At 41.4% G+C, this 8,811-nt stretch overlaps 1 long non-coding RNA gene across 1 annotated transcript; it reads left to right on the forward strand.

The window, feature by feature from the left end:
- The first annotated feature begins 1,788 nt into the window (after positions 1 to 1,788).
- On the forward strand, positions 1,789 to 6,131 carry LOC136674256 (uncharacterized). The gene is made up of 5 exons (XR_010796029.1): positions 1,789 to 1,904; positions 2,800 to 2,836; positions 4,892 to 4,949; positions 5,067 to 5,219; positions 5,322 to 6,131. It is a non-coding gene; the product is annotated as an uncharacterized lncRNA (long non-coding RNA).
- The last annotated feature ends 2,680 nt before the right edge of the window (positions 6,132 to 8,811 follow it).

Genomic DNA, 8,811 nt, shown 5'->3' on the forward strand with positions numbered 1-8,811 from the left:
ATACATACATGATGCATGTCACTTGTCACAACTCCACTGTAAAAGTGAATATTCCACTGGAACGTAAAGCTATATTTTGTTTTATTCAATGAGATTTTGAGACACTTTTGCATGTATTACAATATTTAAAATACAGTTCAGAGCAGTCTGGATGCAGATGTGTCAGAGTGTAGTTTTGGCAGTTGGTGTGTGTGTGTGTGTGTGTGTGTGTGTGTGTGTTCACTGCCACCGCTAGGTAAAATGTGGGAGAAGAAAGATTTTTTTTTTTTAAAAAAAGGAAAAAAGTTGGCTCCTTGTGTTATTCTGAAAAGGCTAGTGGTATTTAGCTCAGAAGTGGCTCAGAAGCTTAGCATAATATGATTTTGTATTTTGTTTGTTGCTGAGCCATGTTGTGAGGAAGGCTTCATGACAAGTGTCCTTTCATAAGATGCTTATACTATAAGAAAGCTAATCTTTAGCTGTTTAATCTTCCAGTATTCATCTGTGTAACATTAAAGAAAGTAGCAAGGCACGTTTATTTATAGGGAACCTTTTGTACACAATGACAATTCAAAGCGCTGTTTCAAAGAAACCGTACAGAGTTAATAAAGCAGTAAAAGTAATAGTGAGTCAGAACCAAAGCCTACATTTGTTTGTAACTCGGGGCAGCCTCAGAGAAATGTGGTACCATAAATGGAAGGTGGACTATTGGCTAGCAGGCTTAAAGGAGCAGTCTGATGTATATTTACTGTGCTAAATAATAAAATGGCCAGTATGCGTCATCTGTGATTAAGAAAATAAATGAGCACTGGCATCCCTGAGAGCACTGCTGCAGGCAGGATATTTCTCTGTGAGGAGATCCATTGCGGAGAACAACTCTATTGGTGTTTATGCCTGAGACCCCGCCCCTTGTCCAATCACAGTACAGTACGCAAACCCCAGGTTGCCAGGTAAAACACAAACAGCTTGCTACAGTAGCTACATTTAAGGAGTAAAATGAGAAGAAATACTGGCGATGTATTTGAAACACTGAGGCAACTTAGAGTGCTGCAAGAATACAAATGGGATGTGGATTTGGCTGTTTTCTCAAAAACAGGTAATTAATTTCTGAAAAACTGTAAATGTACAGACTTGGTATGTTTGGAAAAACATGGAGTGTTTGGAGTGTTGTGTAAACTCTTGAGTGTTTGAGATGTTAGAAGTAAGTATTGAGCACAGATAACAAATGTAAACGCCATGTTTTGTGTGATTTAGAGCAAATAACAGATTTAAACTAAAGATTAGGAACGTAAACTCAGTTTGTTTGTGTGATTTAAGTGAATAAACTTAGTATTCAGAGCAGACCAGGGATATGAACTTTGTGGTTTGTGTATTTTACAACAATAATACGGGGGGAACGTGATGTTGCAGCGCTAACTTTAGCCTCGTATAGTCGCCTGTTTAAGATAGTATGGCAAGTTCATTTAGGAAACTGCATGGCGAATAGCTCCAATATTAGCCTTGTAAATTGACCTAGTTAAGGTGGAACTAAATGTACGAATGCTACAATTGTGAATAATAAGAACTGTCTGCCTCCTAGAATCTAATTTAAGGTGGAACGTAATAATCGTTAAGGAAGTTAAAGGCCTTTTCTAATCCAATATTTAAGGTGGAAATTTTAAGTCAAATATGAAGCTGGTAAATACAGGGTAAACTGGTGGCTTATTCACCTTTTTCCTTTTGCTATCATTGGTAGATGTTTAATTGAAACATATTATTGGGTGTGCTTCGGAGAGGGAGGGGCAGAAACATCTCTCCACTGTTTTGAATGTGAAGTCCAATACTTATTTTAAACACTTGCTGTCAGTATTACAGATTTGTCCTTCAACTCTGCCTTAAAATATGTCCAGTAGCTTCTCTTCACTTTCTAGAGGGAAAACATATGAGTAAGTGTTGTTATGTGTCTGTTCTATATGAAAGCTAATAAAGTTTAGAGCATGCATTTGTGTTATGCTAAAAATGGTAGCATTAATTGGCTTCAGAGTGCTTCAGAAACCCGGCTAACACATGGGCCTCCTATCTGTGTTAATTTGGGGATGTCAGAGTGCTACCTTAAATGAAGGTGTGTGCACAGCCTAGCTAAGCTCATTAGCCAAAGTATATTCTGTATGAAAGCTGGGTCAGTTTAGCCTGCTTTGTTGTCTTGTTAGAGATGTAAGCATTGTTTGGCGCAAAATTGGTTCAGTAGGTCAGGAGCTTTGCATGAATTAGTGTCTCCCAAGTCTTTACAACTAGAGCAGGTTGTGAGAAATTGAGAACCCCAAATTAGGTTTTAAGCTAGGCTAACTGTTTACTTGAGCAGATGCTAATTGTCAGACTTTGGCTAAAAGAAGTGTATTCTTAGTACCAAGTCTTGTGATGTCAAATAATCTTTACTCTGTGAGAAAGCTTATTGTGTCAGTGTGCTTGGTTCAGCAGAGACTATTGGCTAACTAGTCTCGTCTAAGATAACCTTCATTTCCCTTCATCTCTGGCTCCTCCAAAGTGATGTTACCCAGGAAAATGCTCTTAAAAGCTTAGGAATAACAAGTTCCTGATATTATAATGCACATTATTTTAGGTCAACTTAGTTAGCTTAAAGGATACCACTTTGATCATGTTATCTTGCATTATTTGGCTCAGACGTGGCCTGGAAGCTAAGCATATTGTAATGGGCCTCGGGTGATTGGAGCTGGATGAGGCTCAGAGAATGTAATACCTTGAACGGAAGATTGACCGTTGGCCAGTTTGGCTTAAGCTTAGCACAGATAACCTAAGAGCCTTTATCTCACTTTATTCCAGGCTCCTGAAAAGATGTTTTTAACTATTTTCCAGTATGGTAAGTAATGACAAGTGCTCCCACTGCATGACATATGAAAGCTAACTTAATCCATTGCAAGTGTGCCAATGTTTTGTTGTAGAATGATGTTGCTCTGGAGCTTGGGTATTAAAGTTAGGTTATGAAAATCTCAAGGGATTTTATTTACCTAATGTGTACAACTGAGAGAACAGGGAGTAATGTGGGTGGGACATGACTTTATCCATTGAGATTTAATTTACTGGTGAACATTTGGCATCTCAAAAGCATTCAACTCATTTTATATTAATTTATTTTGTAAAATTGTAATTACGTATCACACTATTGCAATGATTTCTTCACTTTTACACATGTAACCATACTGGTTGGTTGGTTGGTTCCTTCCTTCCTTCCTTCCTTGTTGGTTGGTTCCTTCCTTCCTTCCTTCCTTCCTTGTTGGTTGGTTGGTTGGTTCCTTCCTTCCTTGTTGGTTGGTTGGTTGGTTCCTTCCTTCCTTGTTGGTTGGTTGGTTGGTTCCTTCCTTCCTTGTTGGTTGGTTGGTTCCTTCCTTCCTTCCTTCCTTCCTTGTTGGTTGGTTGGTTGGTTCCTTCCTTCCTTCCTTCCTTGTTGGTTGCTTGGTTCCTTCGTTCCTTATTGGTTGGTTGGTTCCTTCTTTCCTTCCTTCCTTGTTGGTTGGTTGGTTCCTTCCTTCCTTCCAGCTTTTTAAATTATTCAGACGTCCAAATCAACTGATTCGTTTTCTTCTATTTTTGAACACTTTTTGAACTATTTTTGAACACTTTCCTTCAAAGAAGACAAAGGTCCACCTGTTTTCATTGATGGAACTAATGTATTGGACAGTTACAGGGTTGTTGTGAATTATTTGTAGAGAATTAGCAAATACAAATTTCCTGGAACTTGATACTTTTGGTTATTTATGTTTTTCATGCCGTAGATGTCATACTTAATTTTACAGGAAGAGAGATTCCTGCCATTTTGAGCAGGGAAGGTGTAAAACAAAGGTTCACATTATGGCACGATGAATCATTCTTTTAATATGAATTTGTACATGAACCAAGATGTTAAACTTTAATTTCCTTTTATTTCCCTTAATATTGGAAATAAAACTTTAAAAATACATTTATTATTAAAAAATGTTTCTTATCCAAGGACACTGTGCTCCAGAACATTCTCAGCTCATGTTCTTCCATCGTTATTAGCAGAAAAAGAAACATTTCAGAATATAAAACTAAAATTTAACAGAACAATTAAATATCTAAAGAGATTCATATTTTAGGACTTGGTACTTTGTGCTTACACCATTCTCTGCTGCTTTTTTTATTTTGTTAAATCTCTGTGTGGAAGCATTAGGACCAAGCACTGTGTCCCAAATTGCCTCTTAGGCATTTCTTGTCTTAAGGTCTGAATAACTCTGACTCCCAATAATATGGTGATGATTTGCCTTTGTTTAAACACAGTCCTCTCAGTCTGATCTATTAACCGCTGTAGCCGACTCTACAAGAGAGAATATTGTAAAGAAGTCTTTGAGTCTATGCGCTTAGCTAACTACGGCCTTCCTATCAGTCATCTGAAAAGAGGCTTCCCGTATCTTCGCCTTAAAGTTGTCCTCATCTAATGATCTGTGCTCTGTAGGAAGGCTAATTGAGTCAGCTTACAGTACGCCTGTGTAATCACGTCAAAAATGCAGGCATTATTCCTCTCAGAAGCTTAGCGTAATGTGGTGCGCCTCACATCTGTTTGTGGCTGGACCAGAGCTCTGTCTTTGCGCTCATTTGTTTGGCCTCATTAGGTCAGTAATGAAGGCTAGCCGAAGGGCGAGCATTATGGGAAGCGGTCCCAGTTTTGCTGCGATCTGACAGCCTGCGTTGGGCTTCCACTTCACGTCAAGGCGAATGCACATTTAGCCGAGATGTATAGGGAATTTTCCAAAGCGTGTGGGCACTAATCTTAATGTGGGCTGTCAGCTTAGTTACATGCGCGTTTTCTGGGTCCTTTTGCTGCTGCGGTCTGAAGACCAACGCGAGTGGACATGACAGAATGAAATGTATTATATGTTTTGGCATTTTTATTTTCTAGTAGCAGTGCTGTGCTGCGGTGAGGTCTGTGCTGTAGTGGTATTACTGCTGAGTAACAGGTACGTATCCCTGTAGGATATAAATGACCACTGGAAAATCCATTCCTATGATTTCTTAATTGATAATAAATGCTGTGATAAAAGACATTGGTTTAATGAGGACCTCTGTTTCCACAGGGGAACACGGTGCCAGGGGCTTAACGTCTGAAACGTCCGTGACTTGCTTTGGTCAATACACCACAACGATCAAACCTGACCAGCCCCATTCAGAACCCGCTTGCTGTTCACCCTGACCCTGAGCTCACAGCAGTGAGGAGCAGGGAGCAGAAGGTTTTTAGCCGTTTTCGACCAGTCCTCTTTATTCTCCACTCTCGTTTTCTCTGCACTTGTTGTGTTTGTGGCTTTGTGTAACCTTTGCCCTCTCATATAAAGGCAGGTCCAGTGCTGTGATTGGACGGATTGGAGGAGTGTGTGTCTGCATTCTATGTGAGAAGCAGCACAACATCAGAAGAATAATTTTGTCCTGTATTTTGACTCAGCCAGCCCCCAAAAAAATGAGTGAGATGTTTTGTTTCACAGTGTGTGGGTTGGTGGGCACATGCACTGAACAATTATTTATTTATTTTAATAATGTCCCCTTTAAAATGCTGTTTTTTTTTTTTTTGTTAAATGCAGGGAGGGGGTTACAAAGCCAAGCATGTCAAGCAATATGTCTAGTGTTGTGACGTGCCGAGCTGATTTTTGTTTCTGCAGCTCAGTATGCATGCGATGACTATAAGGGTCGGAAGAATTGGACTTCCCTCTAAATCTGTATGATTCACTGGCGCGAGAGCGGGAATTCTACATCCTTTAATCCCGGCCCACAGTGACTCAGAGCTATCTAGATCTCCACGGTGATCCAAAAAGGAGCCCTGGAGAAGTATGATAAAGGAAAATACACGGCTTGAGGAGTGTGATAAAAATAGGAAATGCCTGAGGGTGAGATCAGAGTGATCCACGGTGCAGTTAATAACGGCTATAAAAAGCCTCGGGAGACCTTTTGTGTGTCCTCTGAGGGAAAGATATTGTCAAAACTATTGTTACGTGCAGTGTCTAAATAAAGGCCCGAGCAGTGTACAATTACGCCACTTTACAAGGAGAGCCAGCGCTGTGACTTTATTTCTGCTCTCCGCGCCGAGTCTCCAGGGGAAGTAGCTGTCAAGCAATTTGAGAAAAGTGCCATTTGAAGAGTCCAATTTTCAACAAGAGGCAGCCAAAGTTTAAGGTAATCATTTTTCATGCTCGCTCTCCCTCCCCCCCTTTCTCCTTCTCCTTCCTTGTCTCTCCCTCTCTGTCTCTCCCCCTCTCTCCCTCTCACCTTTCTTTTTTGGGAAGCTAAAGTGTTCCATCAGCAGACGAAAGCCTGGCGTGCTGGATTCTTGTGCTGGGTGTCTGATTGCTTGTCGAGCACAAAAGCCAGAGAACGGTGGAAACAGCGGGCACTTCAGTGAAGGTTAACTGTCGTGTCGCCTCTTTCAACAGGCTCTCTCCCACAGCTGGGAGATAGAGACTCACTTTCCTGCCAATGTGGCCTGAAACAGAGGAGCTACCAGGGCCCACAGCGGAGCTGGTTCAGAACGCAGGCTCTCAAAGCCAAAATGTAAACTTGCCTGAGAAGTCCCTTTTGACTGAAATGAAAAAGCAGAGGCCAGCAATAGAGCAGAGACGGGGTGGAATGGTTGGAGATAAACCTTTCCCAGATGTAAGGGTAATGGGATACACAGGGGTTGGACAATGAAAGTGAAACACCTGGTTGTAGACCACAGTAATTTATTAGTGTGGTGTAGGGCCTCCTTTTGCGGCCGATACAGCGTCAGTTCGTCTTGGGAATGACGTACACAAGTCCTGCACAGTGGTCAGAGGGATTTGAAGCCATTCTTCTTGCAGGATAGTGGCCAGGTCTCTACGTGATGCTGGTGGAGGAAAACGTTTCCTGACTCGCTCCTCCAAAACACCCCAAAGTGGCTCAATAATATTTAGATCTGGTGACTGTGCAGGCCATGGGAGATGTTCAACTTCACTTTCATGTTCATCAAACCAGTCTTTCACCAGTCTCGCTGTGTCTATTGGTGCATTGTCGTCCTGATACACAGCACCGCCTTCAGGACACAATGTTTGAACCATTGGATGCACATGGTCCTCCAGAATGGTTCGGTAGTCCTTGGCAGTGACGCGCCCATCTAGCACAAGCATTGGGCCAAGGGAATGCCATGATACGGCAGCCCAAACCATCACTGATCCACCCCCATGCTTCACTCTGGGCATGCAACAGTCTGGTGGTACGCTTCTCTGGGGCTTCTCCACACTGTAACTCTCCCGGATGTGGGGAAAACAGTAAAGGTGGACTCATCAGAGAACAATACATGTTTCACATTGTCCACAGCCCAAGATTTGCGCTCCTTGCACCACTGAAACCAATGTTTGGCGTTGGCATGAGTGGCCAAAGGTTTGGCTACAGCAGCCCGACCGTGTGTATTGACCCTGTGGAGCTCCCGACGGACAGTTCTGGTGGAAACAGGAGAGTTGAGGTGCACGTTTAATTCTGCCGTGATTTTTTGGATACAATCCGGGTCAGCGACCGAACATCCCTTTCAGACAGCTTCCTCCTGCGTCCACAGTGAATCCTGTTGGATGTGTTTCGTTCTTCTTGGTGGTACGCTGACGTTACCCTGGATACCGTGGCTCTTGATACATCACAAAGACTTGCTGTCTTGGTCACAGATGCACCAATAATTTGTCCTCTTTTGAGCTCTGGTATGTCACCCATAATGTTGTGTGCATTGCAATATTTTGAGCAAACTGTGCTCTTACCCTCTGCTAATTGAACCTTCAGTTAATGAAGATTGTCCACCAGACTGCTCCAATTTAGCCATGAAACCTCCCACACTACAATGACAGGTGTTTCAGTTTCATTGTCTAACCCTTGTAGTTTTGTACTTATTTTATGTTGAGCCACTAAAATTACTTTTAATATGTCAATTAAATATTATATTTCACTAAAAGCATAGAGTACACTAGTCCTATGTTATGTAAAGTGCATTTCCCAGAGCTGTTTTAGCTTAGTTTAAAAATACATTAAAATGTGCTTAAATATTTTATATAAATGTATAAATAAAAGTCATCAATCCACATGAACAAACAGATTATGTCGAAACAAAAGAAATAAAACTCACTAATAAAAATGCAGTGACACAAAATACAAGGATATGTGTTTTTACAAATTAGAGAATATATACATTAGAAGTACAGTAATCATATAAATATATTTAAAACGTATTAGAAGTGCAAAAAATAGCAATTTAAGTATATTTTTAATATAAATAAATATAATATAAATGACATATTTCTAGTGATTTAGTCAAATTACTGGATGCAATATAACTTGAGTACATCAGCTCTGTATAAGTATGCACTGTTTATCACCAGGGATCTTAATAGTATGGGTTTTGTTGGTGCACATTGCACTGTGGGGATAATAGTGTCCATCATCAAACTTCCAAGTTTTCACTGTGGTCATTTGATTACACTCAACTTGTTTTAAGTTGCCCTGTGAAGGACTGGCACCACCATTCTGTGTCTGAGTGGGTTTCCTCCGGGTGACTGTCTGTGAGGAGTGTGGTGTGTTCTCCCTGTGTCTGCGTGGGTTTCCTCCGGGTGACTGTCTGTGAGGAGTGTGGTGTGTTCTCCCTGTGTCTGAGTGGGTTTCCTCCGGGTGACTGTCTGTGAGGAGTGTGGTGTGTTCTCCCTGTGTCTGAGTGGGTTTCCTCCGGGTGACTGTCTGTGAGGAGTGTGGTGTGTTCTCCCTGTGTCTGAGTGGGTTTCCTCCGGGTGACTGTCTGTGAGGAGTGTGGTGTGTTCTCCCTGTGTCTGCATGGGTGATTTT

This window comes from Hoplias malabaricus, chromosome 18 (assembly GCF_029633855.1).
Source record: "Hoplias malabaricus isolate fHopMal1 chromosome 18, fHopMal1.hap1, whole genome shotgun sequence".
In the NCBI taxonomy this organism is placed as follows: domain Eukaryota; kingdom Metazoa; phylum Chordata; class Actinopteri; order Characiformes; family Erythrinidae; genus Hoplias; species Hoplias malabaricus.